This window comes from Periplaneta americana, chromosome 12, assembly GCF_040183065.1.
Source record: "Periplaneta americana isolate PAMFEO1 chromosome 12, P.americana_PAMFEO1_priV1, whole genome shotgun sequence".
Taxonomy (NCBI): Eukaryota; Metazoa; Arthropoda; class Insecta; order Blattodea; family Blattidae; genus Periplaneta; species Periplaneta americana.
The window spans coordinates 147722775-147744737 of record NC_091128.1 but is presented as its reverse complement, the minus strand read 5'-3'; the positions used below and the strand labels follow the sequence as shown (position 1 = coordinate 147744737).

Sequence of the window (21963 nt, the reverse complement as noted above, 5' to 3'; positions counted from 1 at the left end):
TCTGTCTGTCTGTCTGTCTGTCTGTCTGTCTGTCTCTCCATGATCTGCATGTGGCTGTGATTGAGGAATCGGTGAGACGCCGATCATGCCACGTGCAGTGGTAAATCACACTGTGCCTCACAGACCAACACCAGTCCTTCTCCCGCCACGCTGCTTTGGTGCACAGCTCTGGATTTGAACTGCGCTGGCACTGTAGTGCAAACAAAACGTTTCCAATGTGTAGAAGGTGATGTTTCTTTTCAATACAAACACTGTCCCCAAAACTTCACAATTACCTTCTCACATCAGCGACAGTGATGTCACACATCAGCATAAAACAGGACTAACATCATCAACAGTTTAGGTTTATGTCTCAAGATGCTCTTCATTTCACATCGTTGTTTAGTCAGATGCTTCTAATGGAATGCTATATACCAGTGATATTCAACCAAGACTATAGAATATCCTTCAGGTACACTAACACAAACGAAGTGGTACATTAAATTTTAGTAAAGCTATACATACTACTGGGAGTTCATTTCAAAGTGTGTTATGACATCACTGTTGGGTCACCGATTTGAAGCGAGTTTCAGCTTATATGTTAGAGAAGTTGCCTATTATTTAAGGCGTTCTTCAATCTGAACTTGAGAACGTGTACGGTATAACTTGAACGTCGTAGCAACAGATGGCGGTCTGTGCGATCTGTACGGTCTGTGTGCTACCATAACCTCTTTCGAACTGTGTTTTGCGCCGGCAAGTCGTACGCAGGGTATTTGTTATCATCGGTTGCGTACGGTAACATTCCACAACACAAATCAAATGCTCCGTGTCCATGTTGACCATCGAAGTTAATGTCAACAAATACGTAAGTAATCGTCTTAACCCTCTCCCCATATCCCGACAGTACATATTTCCAAATAGTTCACATTCCTGCCACTACCGGCGTTATACCGTACGTATCGGTACGTACTCTTTAGAATGAACGCCGTACTTGCTAGGCAACTTCTCTGCCTCTTAGGTTATACACCTCTGCGGAAGTGCAGGAAGATTGAATTCTCTAGGCTCATCAGCTAGCCACATCACGGAGTACAGCGAGCCATGACACATTTTGAACTGAACACTCAGTATTTCATGATAAACACTGAATGATCAGAGTCAGGGTTACCCTCAGGAGACCTGGACGTTAAGATCGTGTAATTTTTAGCGCCATATTCTCTACCTAAATAAATGCTTATTATTTCCGAATTCTACCGTCATTTACGCAATATCTTGCAGCTCTGCTCGTTATAATAATAATATTGTCATTCCATTAAAAAAATGGTGCTATTTCACCTGCCTGTTTGTAAATCATTAAATGACATTTGTAAAATCTCAAAGTACAATTTTCGAAATACCTTCCAGAAATTTGGAGAGAATTTAACTCCCAATTACAATCCTTTTACACTTATGGCTTGTAAGGAACCACGAGTTCATTGCCGCCCTCACATAAACCCACCATTGGTCCCTATCACCAACATTAATCCAGTCTCTACCATCATGTCCTGCCTCCCTCAAATCCATTTTAATATTATCCTCCCAACTACGTCTCGGACTTCCCAAAGGTCTTATTCCCTCTGGCCTTCCAAATAACATTCTATATGCATTTCTGCATTCGCCCATACTTGTTACATGCCCTGCTCATCGCAAATGTTTCCATTTAATGTTCCTAATTATGTCAGGAGAAGAATAAAATGTATCCAGTTCTGCATTCTGTAACTTTCTCCATTCTCCTGTAACTTAATCCCTCTAAGACCCAAACATTTTCCACCTTATTCTCAAATAGTCTCCCTGTCCCATATGTTCTCCTTCTGCTCCCTCTGTGATCTTTTGTCCTCTCTGTTATCTCCATGTCCCTTCTTATTCTCCCTGTACCCTCGGTTCTCTCTCTGTCCCCTCTCTCCTCTCCTAGTCTCCTATGTGCTCTCTCTGTGCACTCTGTGCTCTATCTGTCTCCTATGTGATCTCCCTGTCTTCTGCATGCACTCTCTGTCGTCCCTTCTCTCCCTGCCTCCACTGTGGTCTCTCTCTGACCCCTCTGTGCAGTTCCTGTTCTCTCAATTGTCTCCCTATCCCTTCTGTTGTCTTCCTGTCCCCTCTCTTCTCTCCCCGATACTGCTGTGCTCTTCCTATTCTCTCTGTTGCCTTCCTGTCCCCTCTCTTCTCTCCCTGATCCCTCTGTGCTCTCCCTGTCCACTCCCTTCTCTCAATCATACCTCTGTGCTCTTCCTGACCTCTCTGTTGTCTCCCTGTCATCTCTGTTGTTTCCCTGTTCTCTCTGTTGTCTCCCTGACCCATCTCTTGCTCCCTTATCCCTCTGTGCCCTTCTTCTCCTCTTTGTTGTGTCCCTGTCCCCTTTCTTCTCTCCCTGACCTCTCTGTGCTCTTCCTGTCCTCTCTGTTGTCTCCCTGTCCCCTCTCTTCTCTCAATGATCCCTCTGTGCTCTTCCTGTCCTCTCTGTTGTCTGCCTGTCCTTACTTTTCTCTCCCTGATCCCACTGTGCTCGTGCTCATCCTTTCCTCTCTATTGTCTCTCTGTCCCCTCTCTTCTCTCCCTGATCCCTATGTGCTCCTCCTTTCACCTCTCTTCTCTCCCTGAACCCATCAGTGCTCTTCCTGTCCTCTCTGTTGTCACCCTGTCCCCTCTCTTCTCTCCCTGATCCATCTGTGCTCTTCCTGTTCTCTGAGTTGTCTACCTATCATATATTTTGTCTCCCTGTCCCCTCTCTTCTCTCCCAGATCCCTTTGGGCTCTTCCTGTCCTCTCTGTTATCTCCCTGACCCCTCTCTCCTATCCCTCATCCCTATGTGCTCTCCCTGTCCACTTTCTTCTCTCCCTGATCCCTCTCTGCTCTTCCTATCCTCTCTGTTCTATCCCTGTCCCCTCTCTTCTCTCCCTGATCCCTCTGTGCTCTTCCTGTCCTCTCTGTTGTCTCCCTGTTCCCTCTCTTCTCTCCCTGATCCCTCTGTGCTCAACCTGTCCCCTCTGTTGCCTCCCTGTCCCCTCTCTTCTCTCCCTGATCCCGCTGTGCTCTTCCTGTCCTCTCTGTTGTCTCCCTATCCTCTCTGATGTGTCCCTGTCCCCTCTATTCTCTCCCTGATCCCTCTGTGCCCTTCCTGTCCTCTCTGTTGTCTCCCTATCCTCCGTGTTATCTCCCTGTCCCCTCTCTTCTCTCCCTGATCCCTCTGTGGTCTCCCTCTTCTCTCTGTTGTCTCCCTCTTCTCTCTGTTGTCTCCCTGTCCCCTCTCTTCTCTCCAGGATTCCTTTGTGCTCTTCCTGTCCTCTCTGTTGTCTCCCTGTCCCCTCTCTTCTCTCCCTGATACCTCTGAGCTCTTCCTGAACTCTCTGTTGTATCCCTATCCTCTCTGTTGTCTCCCTGAACCCTCTCTTCTCTCAATGATACCTATGTGATCTTCCTCTCCTCTCTGTTGTCACCGTGTTCCCTCTCTTGTCTCCATGAACCCTCAGTGCTCTTCCTGTCCTATCTGTTGTCTCCTTGTCCCATCTCTTCTCTCCCTGATCCCTCTCTGCTCTTCCTGTACCCTCTCTTGTCTCCCTATCCACTCTGATGTCTCAAAGCCAACTCTCTTCTCTCCCTGAAACCTCTGTGGCCTTCCTGTCCTCTAAGTTGTCTACCTATTCTCTGTGGTGTCTCCCTGTCCCCTCTCTTCTCTCCCTGATCCCTCAGTGACCTTCCTGTCCACTCTGTTGTCTCCCTATCCTCTCTATTGTCTCCCTGTCCCCTCTCCTCTCTCCCTGATCCCTCTGTGCTGTTCCTTTCCTCCCTTTTGTCTCGCAATTCTCTCTATTGTCTCCCTGTCCCCTCTTATCTCAATGATACCTCTGTCCTCTTCCTGTCCTCTCCGTTCCCTTTCTATCCTCTCTGTTGTCTCTCTGTCCGCTCTCTTCTCTCCCTGATCCCTCCGTGCTCTTCCTTTCCTCTCTGTTGTCCAATGTCCCTATATTCTCTCCCTGATCCCTCTGTGCTCTTCGTGTTATCTGAGTTGTCCGCCTATCATCTCTTTTGTCTCCCTCTCCCCTCTCTCCTCTCCCAGATCCCTATGTGCTCTTGCCATCCTGTCTGTTATCTCCCTGTCCCCCCTCGTCTAACCCTGATCCCACTGTGCTCTCCCTGACCCCCTTCATCTCTCCCTGATCCATCTGTGCTCTTCCTGTCCCATCAGTTGTCTCCCTGTCCATATCTTCTGTCCCTGATCCCTCTGTGCTCTTCCTGTCCTCCCTATTGTCTGCCTGTACCCTCTCTTCTCTCCTTGATCCCTCTGTGCTCTTCCTGTCCTCTCTGTTGTCTCCTTGTCACCACTCTTCTCTCCTTGATTCCTTTATGCTCTTCTTGTCCTCTGTGTTGTCTCTCTATCCTCTCTGTTGTCTCCCTGTCCCATTTACTCTCACCCTGATACCTCTGTGCTCTTCCTGACCTCTCTGTTTTCTCCCTATCCTCTGTGTTATCTCCCCATAACCTCTCTTTTCTCCCTGATCGCTGTGTGCTGTTCCTGACCAATATGTTGTATCCCTATACTCTCCGTTGTCTCACTGTCCCCCATCTTCTCTCAATGATCACTCTGTGCTCTTCCTGCCCTCTCGGTTGTCTCCCTGTACCCTCTCTTCTCTCCCTGATCCCTCTGTGCTCTTCATGCCATCTCTGTTGTCTCCCTGTCCCCTGTCATCTCTCAAAGATCACTCTGTGCTCTTCCTGCCCTCTCTGTTATCTCCCTGTCCCCTCTCTTCTCTCCCTGACTTCTGTGTGCTTTTCCTGTCCTCTCTCTTGTATCCCTATCCTCTCTGTTGTCTCCCTGTCACCTGTCTTCTCTCAATGAACACTCTCTGCTCTTCCTGCCCTCTCTGTTATCTCCCTGTCCCCTCTCTTCTATCCTTGATCCCTCTGTGCTCTTCCTGTCCTCTCTGTTGTCTCCCTGTCCCCTCTCTTCAATCCCTGATCCCTCTGTGCACTTCCTGTCCTCTCTGTTGTCTCCATGCTCCATCTCTTCTCTCCCTGATCCCTTTGTGGTCCTACTGTCCTCTCTGTTGTCTGCCTGTCCCAGCTCATCTCTCCCTTATCGCTCTGTGACCTTCCTGTCCCCCCTATTCTCTCCCTGATTCCTCTCTGCTCTCCCTGTCCTTTCTCTTGTCTCCCTGTTCCCTCTCTTCACTCAATGATTCCTCTGTGCTCTTCCTATCCTCTCTGTTGTCTCCCTGCCCCCCTCTTCTCTCCCTGATCCCTCTGTGCTCTTCCTGTCCTCTCTGTTGTCTCCCTACACTCTGTGGTATCTACCTCTCCCCGCTCTTCTTTTCTTGTCCTCTCTGTTGTCTCCCTATTATCTCTGTTGTCTCCATGTACCCTCTCTTCTCTCCCTGACACCTTTGTGCTCTTCCTGTCCTCTCTGTTGTCTCCCTATCCTCTGTGTTGTCTCCGTGTCTCCTCTCTTCTCTCCCTGATCTATCTGTGCTTTTCCTGTCCTCTCTGTTGTCTCCCTATCCTATCTGTTATCTTCCTGTGGCATCTCTTCTCACCCTGATTCCTCTGTGCTCTTCCTATTGTCTGAGTTGTCTGCCTATCATCTCTATTGTCTCCCTGTCCTCTCTCTTCTCTCCCAGATCCCTATGTGGTCTTCCTGTCCTCTCTGTTATCTCCCTGTCCCCTCTCTTCTATCTCTGATCCCTCTGCGCTCTTCCTGTCGTCCCTAATGTCTCCCTGTCCTCTCTCTTCTCTCCCTGATCACTCTGTGCTCTTCCTGTCCTCTCTGTTGTCCCCCTGTCGCCTCTCATCTCTCCCTGATACCTCTGTTCTCTTCTTGTCCTCTCTGTTGTCTCCCTGTCCTTTCCCATCTCTCCTGATCCCTCTGTGCTCTTCCTGCAGTCTCTGATGTCTCCCTGCCACTCTTTTCTCTCCCTGATACCTCTCTGCTATTCCTGTCCTCTGTGTTGACTTTCTATCCTCTCTGTTGTCCCCCTGTTGCATCTCTTCTCTCCCTGATCCCCATGTGCTGTTCCTGTCCTCTCTGTTGTCTCCCTATCCTCTCTGTGGTCTGCCTGTCTCTCCTTTTCTCTCAAAAATCCCTCTGTGCTCATCCTGTCCTCTCTGTTGTCTCCCTATCCTCTCTCTTCTCTCCCTAATCCCTCTCTTCTCTTCCTGTCCTGTGTTGTCTCAATATCCTATCTGTTGTCTCCCTGTCCCCTCTCTTCTCTCTATGATGCCTGTGTGCTGTTCCTGTCCTCTCTGTTGTCTGCCTGTCCCCTCTCTTCTCTCCCCGATCCCTCTGTGCTCATCCTGTCCCTTCTGTTGTCTCCCTCTCCCCTCTCTTCTCACCCAAATCCCTATGTGCTCTTCCTGTCCTCTCCGTTATCTCCCTGTCCCCTCTCTTCTATCCCTGATCCCTCTGTGCTCTCAATGTCGCCTTTCTTCTCTCCCTGATCCCACAGTGGTCTTCCTGTCCTCTCTGCTATCTCCCTGTCCATCTCTTTCCTCCCTGATCCCTCTGTGCTCTTCCTGTCCTCTTTGTTGTCTCCAATCCCCTATCTTCTCTCAATGATCCCACTGTGCACTTCCTCTCCTCTCTGTTGTCTCGCTGTCGTTTCTCATCTATCCTAATCCCTCTGTGCTCTTCCTCTTCTCTCTGATGTCTCCCTATTCCCTCTCTTCTCTCCCTAATCCCTCTCTTCTCTTCCTGTCGTCTGTGTTGTATCTCTATGGTCTCTGATGTCTCCCTGTCCCCTCCTCTTCTCTCGTTCATCCTCCTGTGCTCTTCCTGTCCTCTCTGTTGTCTCCCTGTCCCATCTCTTCTCTCCCTGAACCCTTTCCGCTCTTCCTGTCCTCTGTGTTGTCTGAATAACCTCTCTGTTGTCACCCTGTCCCCTCTGTTTTCTCACTGATCCCTCCGTGCTCTTCCTGTCCTCTCTGTTGCCTCCCTGTCACCTCTCTTCTCTCCTAGATCTCTATGTGCTCTTCCTGTCCTCTCTGTTATCTCCCTGTCCCCTCTCATCTATCTCTGATCCCTCTGTGCTCTCCCTGCCCCCTTTCTTCTCTCCCTGACCCTATGTGGTCTTCCTGTCCTCTCTGTTGTCTCCCTGTCCCCTCTTTTCTCTCCCTGATACCTCTGTGCTCTTCCTGTCCTCTCTGTTGTCTCCCTGACCTTTCTCATCTCTCTTGATACCTCTGTACTCTTCCTGTACTCTCCGATGTCTCCTGTCCCATCTTTTCTCTCCCCGATACCTAACTGCTGTTCCCGTCCTCTGTGTTGTCTCTTTATCCTCTCTGTTGTCTCCCTGTCCTCACTCTTCTCTCTCTGATCCCCATGTGCTGTTCCTGTCCTCTCTGTTGTCTCCCTATCCTCTCTGTTGTCTCCCTGTCCCTCCTCTTCTTCCAAAAAACCCTCTGTGCTCTTCCTGTCCTCTCTGTTGTCTCCCTGTCCCCTCTCTTCTCTCCCTAAACCCTCTCTTCTCTTCCTGTCTTCTGAGTTGTCTCCCTAACCTATGTGTTGTTTCCCTGTCCCCTCTCTTCTCGCCCCTATCCCTCTGTGCTCTTCCTGTCCTCTCAGTTGTCTCCCTGATACCCCTGTGTTCTTCCTGTCGTCCCTATTGTCTCTCTGTCCCCTCTCTTCTATCTCTGATCCCTCTGTGCTCTTCCTGTCCTCTCTGTTGTCAGCCTGTCCCCTCTCTTCTCTCACTGATACCTCTGTGCTGTTCATATCCTCTCTGTTGTCTCCCTGTCCTTTCTCATCTCTCCTGATTCCTCTGTGCTCTTCCTGTACTCTCTGATGTCTCCCAGTCCCCTCTTTTCTCTCCCTGATGACTCTCTGCTCTTCCTGTCCTAAGTGTTGTCTCCCTGGCCCATGTCTTCTCTCAATCATCACTCTGTGCTCTTACAGCCCTCTCTGTTGTCTCCCTGTCCCCTCTCTGCTCTCTCTGTTGTCTCTCTATCCTCTCTGTTGTCTCCCTATCATCTCTGTTGTCTCCCTGTCCCCTCTCTTCTCTCCCTGATTCCTGTGTGCTCTTCCCGTCCTCTCTGTTGTGTCCCTGTCACCTCTCCTCTCTCCCTGATCCCTCTGTGCTCTTCCTGTCTTCTCTGTTGTTTCCCTATCCTCTCTGTGGTCTTCCTGTCCCATCCCTTTTCCTCTGATCACTCTGTGCTCTTCGTGACCATTTTATTGGTGCCTATCCTCTCTGCTGCCTCCATGTCCCCTCTCTTCTCTCATTGATTCCACTGAGCTCTTCCTATCTTCTCTGTTGTCTCCTTGTCCAATCTCTTCTCTCCCTGATCCCTTTGTGCTCTTCCTCTCCTCTCTGTTGCTTTCCTGTCCCATCTCTTCTCTCCTTGATCCCTCTGTGCTCTTCCTGTCTTCTCTGTTGCCTGCCTGTCCTATCTCTTCTCTCCCTGAACCCTCTGTGCTCTTCCTGTCCCCTCTCTTCTCTTCCTGATACCACTCTGCTATTACTGTCCTCTCTGTTGTCTCATTATTCTCTGTGTTGTCTCCCTGTCCCCTCTATTCTCTCCCTGATGCCACTGCGCACTTCCTGTACTCTCTGTTGTCTCCCTATTCCCTGTGTTATCTCCCTCTCCCTTCTCTTCTTTTCCTGATGCCTCTGTGCCTTTCCTGTCCTTTCTGTTGTCTCCCTATCCTCTCTGTTGCCTCCATGTTCCCTGTCTTCTCACCCGGAACCCTCTGTGGTCTTCCTGTCCTCTCTGTTGTCTCCATGTCCCCTCCCTTCTCTCCCTGATCTATCTGTGTTCTTCCTGCCTCTCTGTTGTCTCTCTATCCTCTCTGTTGTCTTCCTGTCGCATCTCTTCTCTCCCTGATACCTATGTGCTCTTCCTGTCCTCACTTTTGTCACCATATCCTCTCTGTTGTCTCCCTGTCCCCTCTCTTCTCACAATTATTCCTCTGTGCTCTTCCTATACTCTCTGTTGTCTCCATGTCCCCTCTCTACTCTCCTTGATCACTCTGTGCTCTTCCTGTCCTCTATGTTGTCTCCCTGTCCCCTCTCTTGTCTCCCTGATCCCTCTGTGTTCTTCCTGTCCCCTCTGTTTTCTCCCTGATCCCTCTGTGCTCTTCCTGTCTTCTCTGTTGTCTCCCTATCCTAACTGTAGTCTCCCTCTCCCCTCTATTCTCTCCCTGATCCCTGTTTGCCCTTCCTGTCATCACTGCAGTCTCCCTATTCTCTGTGTTATCTCCCTGATCCCTCTGTAATCTTTCTGTCCTATCTGTTGTCTCCCTATCCTATCTGTTGTCTTCCTGTCCCGTCTCTTCGCTCCCGGATCCCTCTGTGCTCTTCCTGTCCTCTCCGTTATCTCCCTCTCCCCTCTCTTCTTCCCCTGTTACCTCTGTGTTCTTCCTGTCCTCTCTGTTGTATCCCAATCCTCTCTCTCGACTCCCTGTCCCCTCTCTTCTCCCAATGATCCCTCTGTGCTCTTCCTGTCCTCTCTGTTGTCTCCCTGTTCCCTCTCTTCTCACCCTGCGACCTCTGTGGTCGTCCTGTCCTCTCTGTTGTCTCCCTGTCCCATCTCTTCTCTCCCTGATCCCCCTGTGCTTCTCCTGCCCACTCTGTTACTTGCCTTTCATTTCTCTTCTCTCCCTGATCTCTCTGTGCTCTCTCTGTACTACCTGTTGTTCTCTGTCATCTCTCTTCTCTCCCTGATCCCTCTGTGCCCTTCCTGTCCTCTCTGTTGTCTCCCTATCCCCCTTGTTATCTTCCAGTCCCCTCTCTTCTATCAGTAATTCCTCTGTGCTCTTCCTATCCTCTCTGTTCCCTCTCTGTCACCTCTCTTCACTCCCTGATCCCTCTGAGCTCTTCTTGCCCTCTCTGCTGCCTCCGTGTCTCCTCTCTTCTCTCCCTGACACTTGTGTGCTCTTCCTGTCCCCTCTGTTCTTTCCCTATCCTCTGTGTTGTCTCCCTGTCCCCTCTTTTCTCTCCCTGATCCCTCAGTGCTCTTCCTCTCCTCTCTGTTGTCTCCTAAGCCTCACTTTTGTCTCCCTGTACCATCTCTTCTGTCCCTGATCCCTCTGTGCTCTTCCTGTCCAATCTGTTTTCTCCCTGTCCCCTCTCTTCTCTCCCTGATCCCTCTCTGCACTCCCTATCCTCTTTCTTGTTTCCCTGTCACCTCTCTTCACTCCCTGATCCCACTGTGCTGTTCCTGTCCTCTCTGTTGTCTCGCTATCCATCTGTTGTGTCCCTGTCCCCTCTCATCTCTCAATGATCCCTCTGTTCTCTTCCTGTCCTCTCTGTTTTCTCCCTATCATCTCTGTTGTCTCTCTGTCCGCTGTCTTCTCTCCCTGACCCTGTGTGGTCTTCCACTCCTCTCTGTAGTCTCCCTGTACCCTCTCTTCTCTCCCTGATCCCACTGTGCTGCCCATATCCTCTCTGTTGCCTCCCCGTCACCTTTCTTCTCTCAATGATTCCTCTTTGCTCTTCCTGTCCTCTCTGTTCTCTACCTGAACCTCTGTTATCCCCCCTATACCACTGTGCTGTTCCTGTCATCTCTGTTGTCTCCCTATCCTCTCTGTTGTCTCCCTGTCCCATCTCTTCTCTCAATGATCCCCCTGTGCTCTTCCTGTTTTGCCTGTTGTCTCCCTGTCCCCTCGCTTCTCTCAATGATCCCACTGTGCTCTTCCTGTTCTCTCTGTTGTTTCCCACACCCATCTCTTGTCTCCCTTATCCCTCTGTGCCCTTCTTCTCCTCTTTGTTGTCTCCCTGTCCCCTCTTTTCTCTCCCTGACACCTCTGTGCACTTCCTGTCCTCTCTGTTGTCACCCTGTCCCCTCTCTTCTCTCAATGATCCCTCTGTGCTCTTCCTGTCCTCTCTGTTGTCTGCCTGTCCTTACTTTTCACTCCCTGATCCCTCTGTGCTCATCCATTCCTCACTATTGTCTCCCTGTCCCCTCTCTTCTGTCCCTGACTCTCTCTGTGCTCGTCCTGTCCTCTGTGTTGTCTGCCTACACTCTCTGTTGTCTCCCTGTCCCCTCTCTTCTCCCTCAGATCCCTCTCTGCTCTTCCTGTCCTCTGTTGTCTCCCTGTCCCACTCTTCTCTCCCTGATCCCTCTGTATGTGCTCCTCCTGTTCTCTGTGTTGTCTGCCTATCCTCTCAGTTGTCTCCCTATAACCTCTCTTCTATCCCAGAACCCTCTGTACTCTTCCTGTCCTCTCTGTTGCCTCCCTGTCCACTCTCTTCCATCCCTGATCCAGCTCTGCTCTCCCTGTTCCCTTTCTTCCCTCCCTGATCCCTCTGTGCGCTTCCTGACCTCTCTGTTCTCTTCCTGTGCTCTCTGTTGTCTGCCTGTCCTCTCTCTTTTCTCCCTGACCCCTCTGTGCTCTTTCTGTACACTCTGTTGACTCCCTGTCCTCTATCTTCTCTCCCTGATCCCTCTGTGCCCTTTCCGTCCTCTCTGTTGTCTCCCTATCCTCTGTGTTGTCTCCCTTTCCCCCCTTATCTTTCCCTGATCCCTCAAGGCTCTTCCTGTCCTCTCTGTTGTCTCCCTATCCCATCTGTTGTCTCCCTGTACACTCTCTTCTCTCCCTGATCCCTCTGTGCTCTTCCTGTCCCCTCTCTTCTCTCAATGATCCCTTTGTACTCTCTCTGTTCTCTCTCTTGTCTCCCTGTTCCCTCTCTTCTCTCCCTGATCCCACTGTGCTGTTCCTGTCCTCTCCGTTGTCTCGCTATCCTCTCTGTTGTCTCATTGCCCCCTCTCATCTCTCAATGCTCCCTCTGGTCTCTTGCTGTCCTCTCTGTTGCCTCCCTATCCTCTCTGATGTCTCTCTGTTCGCTCTCTTCTCTCCCAGATCCCTGTGTGTTCTTCCTGTCCTCCCTGTTACCTCTATTCTCTCCCTGAACTCTCTGTTCTCTCTCTAGTCTCCCTGTCCCCTCTCTTCCCTCCCTGATCCCACTGTGCTGGTCCTGTCGTCTCCGTTGTCTCCCTGTCACCTCTCATCTCTCAATGATCCCTCTGTTCTCTTTCTGTCCTCTCTGTTGACTCCCTATCCTCTCTGTTGTCTCCTTGTCCCCACTCTTCTCTCCATGATCCCTCTGTGCTCTCGCTATCCTCTCTGTTGCCTCCCTGTCCCCTTTCTTCTCTCAATGACTCCTCTGTGCTCCTCCTGTCCTCTCTGTTCTCTCCCTGTCCCTTCCCTTCTCTCAATGATCCCCCTGTGCCCTTCCTGTCCTCTCTGTTGTCTCCCTGTTCACTCTCTTCTCTCCCTGATCCCTCTGTGCTCCTCCTGTCCTCTCTGTTGTCTCCCTCTCCCCTAGCATCTCTCAATGATCCCACTGTGCTCTTCCTGTCCCTTCTGTTGTCTGCCTGTCATTACTCTTCTCTCCCTGATCCCCCTGTGCTCTTCCTATCCTATCTGTTGTCTCACTGTCCCCTCTTTTCTCTCCGTGATTCTCTCTGTGCTCTTCCTGTCCTCTGTGTTATGTGCCTATACTGTCTGTTGTCTCACTGGCCCCTCTCTTCTCTCTCTGATCCCTCTCTGCTCTTCGTGTCCTCTCCGTTGTCTCCCTGTTCCCTCTCTTCTCTCCCTGATCCCTCTGTTCTCTTCCTGTCCTCTTTGTTGTCTCCCTGACCCCTCTGCGCTGTTCCTGTCCACTATGTTGTCTCCCTATCCTCTCTGTTTTCTCCCCGTACCCTCTCTTCTCTCAATGATAACTCTGTGCTCGTCCTGTCCTGTCCTGTCCTGTCCTGTCCGTTCTCTCTCTATCCCTCGCTTCTCTCAATGATCCCTCTGTGCTCTTTCTGTTCTCTCTGTCATCTCCCTGTCCAATATCTTCCCTCCCATATCCCTCTGTGCTCTTCCTGTCCTCTCTGTTGTCTCCCTGGCCTCTCACTTCTCTCCCTGATCCCTCTGTGCTCTCTCTGTCCCCTTTCTTCTCTCCCTGACCCCTCTGTGCTCTTCCTGTCCTCTCTGTTGTCACCCTGTCCCCTCTCTTCTCTCAACGATCCCGCTGTGCTCTTCCTGTCCTCTCTGTTGTCTGCCTGTCCTTACTATTGTCTCGCTGTCCCTGACTCTCTTTGTGCTCTTCCTGTCCTCTCTGTTGTCACCCTGTCCCCTCTCTTCTCTCAATGATCCCTCTGTGCTCTTCCTGTCCTCTCTGTTGTCTGCCTGTCCTTACTTTTCTCTCCCTGATCCCACTGTGCTCATCCATTCCTCACAATTGTCTCCCTGTCCCCTCTCTTCTGTCCCTGACTCTCTCTGTGCTCGTCCTGTCCTCTGTTGTCTCCCTGTCCCCTTTCTTCTCTCACAGATCCCTCTCTGCTCTTCCTGTCCTCTGTTGTCTCTCTGTCCCACTCTTCTCTCCCTGATCCCTCTGTATGTGCTCCTCCTGTTCTCTGTGTTGTCCGCCTATCCTCTCAGTTGTCTCCCTATAACCTCTCTTCTCTCCCAGAACCCTATGTACTCTTCCTGTCCTCTCTGTTGCCTCCCTGTCCACTCTCTTCCATCCCTGATCCAGCTCTGCTCTCCCTGTTCCCTTTCTTCCCTCCCTGATCCCTCTGTGCGCTTCCTGACCTCTCTGTTCTCTTCCTTCCTCTCTGTTGTCTGCCTGTCCTCACTCGTTTCTCCCTGATCCCTCTGTGCTCTTTCTGTACACTCTGTTGTCTCCCTGTTCCCTCTCTGTTGTCTCCCTGTCCTCTATCTTCTCTCCCTGATCCCTCTGTGCCCTTTCCGTCCTCTCTGTTGTCTCCCTATCCTCTGTGTTGTCTCCCTGTCCCCCCTTATCTCTCCCTGATCCCTCAAGGCTCTTCCTGTCCTCTCTGTTGTCTCTCTATCCCATCTGTTGTCTCCCTGTACACTCTCTTCTCTCCCTGATCCCTCTGTGCTCTTCCTGTCCCCTCTCTTCTCTCAATGATCCCTCTGTGGTCTTCTTGTCCTCTCTGTTCTCTCCCTGTCCCCTCTCTTCACTCCCTGATCCCTTTGTACTCTCTCTGTTCTCTCTCTTGTCTCCCTGTCCCCTCTCTTCTCTCCCTGATCCCACTGTGCTGTTCCTGTCCTCTCTGTTGTCTCGCTATCCTCTCTGTTGTCTCATTGCCCCCTCTCATCTCTCAATGATCCCTCTGGTCTCTTGCTGTCCTCTCTGTTGCCTCCCTATCCTCTCTGATGTCTCTCTGTCCGCTCTCTTCTCTCCCTGATCCCTGTGTGCTCTTCCTGTCCTCCCTGTTCCCTCTATTCTCTCCCTGAACTCTCTGTTCTCTCTCTAGTCTCCCTGTCCCCTCTCGTCTCTCCCTGATCCCACTGTGCTGGTCCTGTCGTCTCTGTTGTCTCCCTGTCACCTCTCATCTCTCAATGATCCCTCTGTTCTCTTTCTGTCCTCTCTGTTGACTCCCTATCCTCTCTGTTGTCTCCTTGTCTCCACTCTTCTCTCCATGATCCCTCTGTGCTCTCGCTATCCTCTCTGTTGCCTCCCTGTCCCCTTTCTTCTCTCAATGATCCCTCTGTGCCCTTCCTGTTCTGTCTGTTGTCTCCCTATCCCCTCGCTTCTCTCAATGATTCCTCTGTGCTCTTCCTGTTCTCTCAGTTGTCTCCCTGTCCCATCTCTTCCCTCCCTTATCCCTCTGTGCCCTTCCTGTCCTCTCTGTTGTCTCCCTGTTCCCTCTCTTCTCTCCCTGATCCCTCTGTGCTCCTCCTGTCCTCTCTGTTGTCTCCCTCTCCCCTATCATCTCTCAATGATCCCTCTGTGCTCTTCCTGTCCCCTCTGTTGTCTGCCTGTCATTACTCTTCTCTCCCTGATCCCCCTGTGCTCTTCCTATCCTATCTGTTGTCTCACTGTCCCCTCTTTTCTCTCCGTGATTCCCTCTGTGCTCTTCCTGTCCTCTGTGTTATGTGCCTATACTGTCTGTTGTCTCCCTGGCCCCTCTCTTCTCTCTCTGATCCCTCTCTGCTCTTCGTGTCCTCTCCGTTGTCTCCCTGTTCCCTCTCTTCTCTCCCTGATCGCCCTGTTCTCTTCCTGTCCTCTTTGTTGTCTCCCTATCCTCTCCGTTGTCTCCCTGTCCCCTCTGCGCTGTTCCTGTCCACTATGTTGTCTCCCTATCCTCTCTGTTTTCTCCCCGTCCCCTCTCTTCTCTCAATGATCCCTCTGTGCTCGTCCTGTCCTGTCCTGTCCTGTCTGTTGTCTCTCTATCCCTCGCTTCTCTCAATGATCCCTCTGTGCTCTTTCTGTTCTCTCTGTCATCTCCCTGTCCAATATCGTCCCTCCCATATCCCTCTGTGCTCTTCCTGTCCTCTCTGTTGTCTCCCTGGCCTCTCACTTCTCTCCCTGATCCCTCTGTGCTCTTCCTGTCCTCTCTGTTGTCTCCCTGTCCCCTCTCTTCTCTCCCTGATCCCTCTCCGCTGTTCCTCTCCTCTGTGTTGTCTGCCTATTCCCTCTGTTGTCTCCCTGTTCTCTCTCTTCTCTCTCTCATCCCTCTGTGCTCATCCCGTCCTCTCTGTTATCTCCCTGTCCCTCTCTTCTCTCCCTGATCCCTCTGTGTGTGCTCTTCCTGTTCTTTGTGTTGTCTGCCTATCCTCTCTTCTCTCCCTGATCCCTCAGTGGTCTTCCTGACCTCTATGTTGTCTCGTTATCCTCTCTGTTGTCTCCCTGTCCCCTGTCTTGTCTCCATGATCCCTCTGTCCTCTCTGTTGTCTCCCTGTCCCCTCACTTCTCTTCCTGAACCCTCTGTGCTGTTCCTGTCCTCTCTCTTGTCTCCCCGTCCCCTCTCCTCTCTCAATGATCCCTCTGTGCTCTTCCTGTCCTCTCTGTTGTCTCCCTATTCTCTCTGTTGTCTCCATGTCCCTCGCTTCTCTCAATGATCCCTATGTGCTCTTCCTGTCCCCTCTGTTGTCTCCCTATCCTCTCTCTTGTATCCCTGATCGCTCTGTGCTCTCTCTGTCCCCTTTCTTCTCTCCCTGATCCCTCTGTGATCTTCCTATCCTCTCTGTTGTCTCCCTGATCTTCTCTTCTCTCCCTGATCCCTCTGTGCTCTTCCTGTCCTGCCTATTGTCTCCCCGTCCCCTCACTTCTCTCCCTGATCCCTCTGTGCTCTTCCTGTTTTCTCTGTTGTCTTCCTGTCCCCTCTCTTCTCTCAATGATCCCTCTGTGCTCTTCCTGTCCCTGTCCTTTCTCTTCTCTCCCTGATCCCACTGTGCTCTTACAGTCCTCTCTGTTGTCTCCCTGATTCCTCTCTGCTCCTCCTGTCCTCTATGTTGTCTCCCTGTCCCCTCTATTCTCTCAACGATCCCTCTGTTCTCTTCCTGTCCTCTCTGTTGTCTCCCTATACCCTCTGTTGTCTTCCTGTCCCCTCTGTTCTCTCAATGATCCCTCTGTGCTCTTCCTGTCCTCTCTGTTGTCTCCCTGTCCGCTCTCTTCTCTGGATGATCCCTCTGTGCTCTTGCTGTCCTCTCTGTTGTCTCCCTTTCCCATCTCTTCTCTCCCTGATCCCTCTGTGCTCTCCCACTCCTCTCTGTTGTCTGCCTGTCCTTTCTCTTCTCTCCCTGATCCCTCTGTGCTCATCCTGTCCTCTCTTTTGTCTCCCTGTCCCCTCTCTTGTCTCCCTGAACCCTCTGTGCTCTTCCTGTCCTCTCTGTTGTCTCCCTCTCCCCTCTCTTCTCTCCCTGATCTCTCAGTCCTCTTCCTGTCCTCTCTGTTGTCGCTCTGTCCCCTCTGTTCTCTCTCTGATTCCGCTGTGCTCTTCCTGTCCTCTCTGTCTCCCTGTCCCCTCGCTTCTCTTCCTGATCCCTCTGTGCTCTTCCTGTCCTCTCTGTTGTCTCCCTGTCCCCTCTCTTCTCTCCCTTATCCCTCTGTGCTCTTTCTGTCCTCTCTGTTGTCTCCCTGCCCCCTCTCTTCTCTCCCTTATCCCTCTGTGCTCTTTCTGTCCTCTCTGTTGTCTCCCTGTCCCCTCTCCTCTCTCCCTTATCCCTCTGTGCTCTTCCTGTCCTCTCTGTTGTCTCCCTGCCCCCTCTCTTCTCTCCCTGATCCCTCTGTGCTCTTCCTGTCCTCTCTGTTGTCTCCCTGTCCCCTCTCTTCTCTCAATGATCCGTCTGTGCTCTTCCTGTCTTCTCTCTGTACCCACTGTGCTCTCCCTGTCCTCTCTTTGCTTCGTCTGAGCTCTCCCTTTTCCTTCTGTGCTCACCCTGTCACCCTCTCTGCTTTCCTTCTACTTTCTCTGTCCCCTCTCTGCTATCCCTCTCCTCTCTGTGCTCTTTCTGTCCTCTCCGTTGTCTCTCAATACTCACTACTTTCTCTCTATGCTCTTTCTTTCTCTCTGCCCTCTCTCTACTCTCTCTATCCTCTCTACTTTATCTCTCTTTGCTCTATCTGCCCTCTCTTTTGTCTCTTTTTCCTCTCTACTTTCTCTCTGCCCTCTCCGTGATCTCTCTATCCTCTCTACCTTCTCTCTGTGCTGTAGCTGCCCTCTCTTTTGTCTCTTTGTCCTATCTACTTTCTCTCTGTTCTCTGTGTCATTTCTGTACTCTGGTTGCCCTTGTGAACTCTATCTGCATTCCCTGTATTCTATTTACGTCCTTTGTAGTCTCTCTGTACTCACTTTGGCCTCTCTGTTCTATTTCCACCCTGTCCTCTATCTTCCCTTTCTGTCGTCCCTCTTCTCCAACTGTCCTCTCTATTCTCTCCCTGTCCTCACTGTGCTCTCTCTGTCCTCTGTGTGTTCTATCTTATGTGTGCTCTTTTTGTCCTCTCTCTTCTCTTTCTGTACTCACTGTGCTCACTCTCCTTCTTTGTGCTCACTCTGTTTTCTCTGTGCTCTCTTTCCACTCTCTGTGACCATCACTGCAGCTTGCCAAGTGTCAGTATTCAACACTACAACACCAAACAACCAATGGAATGTAATAAATCTTGGTATGCATTTGCAAAGGATTAAGATACACATTAGTCTTTATAACTGTTGTATAACTATTAGCGTAAAATTAGTTATTATACCAAAGCACTAAAGAAAATTACTGCCACATTGATTGTAATTGGCTCATTAGCAAACATTTTTATGATAAATATTTTTTTTTAACTCAAAGGTCTATTACACTATTTCAGGGGCTAAAGACTTTATGTAAAATGATAATAATAATAATAATAATAATAATAATAATAATAATAAATATATACAACGGAGAGTCAAAAAGTAACCTTAATATTTGTTTTATTAATTGAATATGTACATAAGACTACAAACACTTCATCACATTTTAACATAGTCCTCACTACGTTCAATGCAAGTCTTCCTGTTATAGCCTACTATGTTCAAAAGTGAGCAAGTGTTTGTAGCCTTGTTGTACATATTCTAACAATGAAACAGTTATTAAAGTTACTTTTTGACTCTCCCTACAACAGCTACATGCATTTAGTGTACTAGCTACATATTTTGTAAAGCACAGATGTTTGTTAAGAATGAATACTCGAACCAATAAAATCCATAACTTGCATACAAATCTAATCAATGTCAATTTAACGAAAATAATTATGGTGCTCCCACAAGTTCATTATATTGAATTATATTATATTAAATTAAATAAAGTAATAAATACTGTGTCTTAATTCACATGTCAATTCAAAATCTTATTCGTTTACTAGCCTTCTACACTACAAGTATGAGGTTTCTAAATTGAAAATTTCATACAATTAAGCCGAAATCAGACAAGTACCAGTGACTTAGTGCTTGAAATTAACCATCTGTATAATAGCAAAATACATAATTCAAAAGTATAAATTGCGCAAGTACTGTATCTACACAGAAAACTAACCTTTTACCATCAGATACATACATGAACTAATGTGTGTTTCTGTATCCCCAGGTTTCCACCATGAGACGCCTCTCCTCACTGCTTCTAGCTTCTTCTAATGTATCTTCTGTTTTTCTATGGAATCATCAGCTTTATACACCCAACCAATCTGGAAGGAATATTTTAGATCTCACTAAACATAATGCAGAAAACATTCTAGCCTCCACTGTGATTATGATCTTTATGATGATGATGATGATGATGATGATGATGATGATGATGATGATGATGATGATAGTTACTTATGTCAATCTTCGTCTTAACAGTATTTATTTATTCAATTTAATTTTATTCATTTATGTAATTCAATGTAATTAAATCACTTTATTTAATTTAATCCAATTAAATTAATTTACTTCATTTTAGTTATTTATTTTTTTATTCATTCATTTATTTAAACAATGTTAGCTAATAATGTTATGTTATTTAATTAATTATTAAATTAATTTAATTCATTTATTGCATTTTATTCATTTATCCCATTTAATAATTGAATTTAATATAATTCACTTATTCATTTAATAAAACTTAATTAATAAATTTAATTTAACTCATTTATTTTATTGCTTTATTTTATTATAATGAATTCATTTACGTCATTCCATTTTATTTATTTATTTCATATATATTTTATTTATTTTAATTTAATTAATCGATTAATTAAATTTAATTAATTTATTCAATTCAATTACATTTATTATTATTATTATTATTATTATTATTATTATTATTATTATTATTATTATTATTATTATCAAACACTTTCCCTAAACAGGGATTACCTAGAAGACAAAGTATATCATTTACAAAAACAATAATTTGTTATGAATATAAAACAAAAGCAAGAAAGAGGAAAAGAAATTGCAGTGCAAAGTCTTATCTGAGGTGATTTTTTAAGCATGCAGTCCAATCTTTAGTTTAATTTCTTGTTCAAATTTATTTTTTTCTTTAATTTTTTTACTGCACACGAATCTACAAGGCATGCTGACATCATACCAATTTGACCGAAATAAAAAAACTGGTCTCATTCTTGACCCAACAATAAAGTTTGAAATTAATGAAGATCAACCAAAGCAAGTAGGACCTATATGAAGAAAAGCGTGCTATTTACCTTCCATGCTCTGATGATCTCAGTCACAAGTATAATATTCAAGATTGGAATGTCATTGGACTTAAGTTTGGTGCGCGAGGAACAATTCCCAAATTTACACTGGAGATCCTCAGAAAATTAAAGGTTCCTGAAAAGACTCTTCAGACAATTGCATCAACCATTTTAAAATCTTCATTGAACATCATCAATCACCATCTCTATTCATCTTTATAATATTCCATGTATATTATTTATTTTCAATATATTTTTATCATTTTCATAGCTATCACATCTTGTCGCAGAATATAATTATTTTTAATTGTTTTATGTATTTTTTAACATTAATTTACATTTTCGTTTTTCTTCATTTCAATTGATTAGGATGTTGATATTTTAAATCCAAGATTTGAATGGCTATCATGTCGATATACTACTTCAAATTAATTAACTACTTCAAATTAATTTTATTTATTTCTTTTATTTCATTTATATATTATTTAATTTTATTTCTTAATTGTATTTTTAATTTTTAATTTCCATTTTAAATTTACTTTCATTTTATTATTTTAATTTTTTGTTTTAATTTTGATTTATACTTTTAGTTTCAATTTAATTCTTATCCTTAATTTTATTTGTTAATTTTAATTTCATTTTTTTTTTCAATTTCACTTAATTTTTTTTTAAATCTAATTTCATTTTTTAATTTTAAATTCACACTTATTTTCTTAATTTTTAATTGTAAATTTAATTTATCTTTATAATATTAATTTTAACTCCATTTATTTTTAATTTAAATTCTTAAATTTTAATTTCTATTCTAATTACAATTTTTATTCTCATTTTAATCCTTAATTTCATTTTTTTTATTTTAATTTATAATTCCAATTCCATTATTCAACTTCAATTTTTATATTAATTCTCAATTTAAATTTTGTTTGTCAATTTTAATTTCAATTTTATGTTTTAATTTAATGTTTGTACTATTTTTTATTTTAATTTCATTTTTCTACTATTATTTTAATTTTATATCATTTTATAATATCTTAAAATTTCTTTCATTTTTTTTTTTAATTTTAATTCACATTCAGTTTTTCAATTTTCATTTCAATTTCAATTCTATTTTTTATTTCAATTTTAACTATCTTTTTTTTTTTTAATTTAATTCCATTTTTTTATTTCAATTGTGATTTTAAATCTGTTCTTAAAATGTGGCCTTGGGTAACCTGTTTCACAATATTAATCAGTTTATAAATTCTAATGTAAATTTTGTCTATTAAACCTTCTTTCAAAGCTTCAGGCGTCTGAAGTTCTTGAGAATAAACTAATTCATAAACTTCAATTATACTGCTTAATTTTGATTCTGATCCCAATCTTTTATTTTAATTTCAACTTTATTTTATTCCCTTTTATTACAAATTTAAATTTCATATACTGTAGGTTTTCACTTTTGTTCCATTTTTATATTATAATTTTAACTTTACTTTTAATTTCAATTTCTATTTCAATTTCATTTTATAATTACAATTTTAATTCAGTACTTTAATTTAACTCTAATTTCAATTACATTTTTTTATTTTAATTTCATTTTATACTTCAATTTCCATTCTAATACAATTTTTTTAATTTTGACTCCATTTAAAATGTTAATTTCATCTCTTAACATTATCCTCAATTCTATTTTTCCATTTTAATTTTATTTTACGATTATACTAAAATTCATAACTCTGCTGTCTGTGCAGTGAGAACAAAGCTGATAAGTGCAGCGAACAGGACGCCTCGAACTCTATCTGTAGTGTAAATGGGAATCCTCTGCCCCCAGGCATATGGACAGTTGAGGCCGGCAAAGTTTCAAAAAATGGTCAAAGAGAACGAAGGGGCTCAGACACCTGCCCTTTTAACTGTAGCATCCCCGCATATTTACTATTAACCGCCAATAAAATCGAGCAAATCCGTTGCACTTCTTTCTACACTTATTATTTGCCTACCTAAAATGTTTCGGTCTCTAATCTCCGGAAATAATGGCCATATCGAGGAACAGGATGCAGTGTTGTATTCCCCCTTGACATACTTCGCACTTGGTAGCATCAAAATG

General features: G+C 46.0%; 1 long non-coding RNA gene across 1 annotated transcript; it reads right to left on the bottom strand.

Moving 5' to 3' along the window:
• LOC138710974 (uncharacterized) lies at positions 1-18972 on the bottom strand. Its single transcript, XR_011335333.1, has 3 exons — positions 18764-18972; positions 17708-17807; positions 1-190 (listed from the first exon to the last, which is right to left on the bottom strand). It is a non-coding gene; the product is annotated as an uncharacterized lncRNA (long non-coding RNA).
• Positions 18973-21963: the final 2991 nt, after the last annotated feature.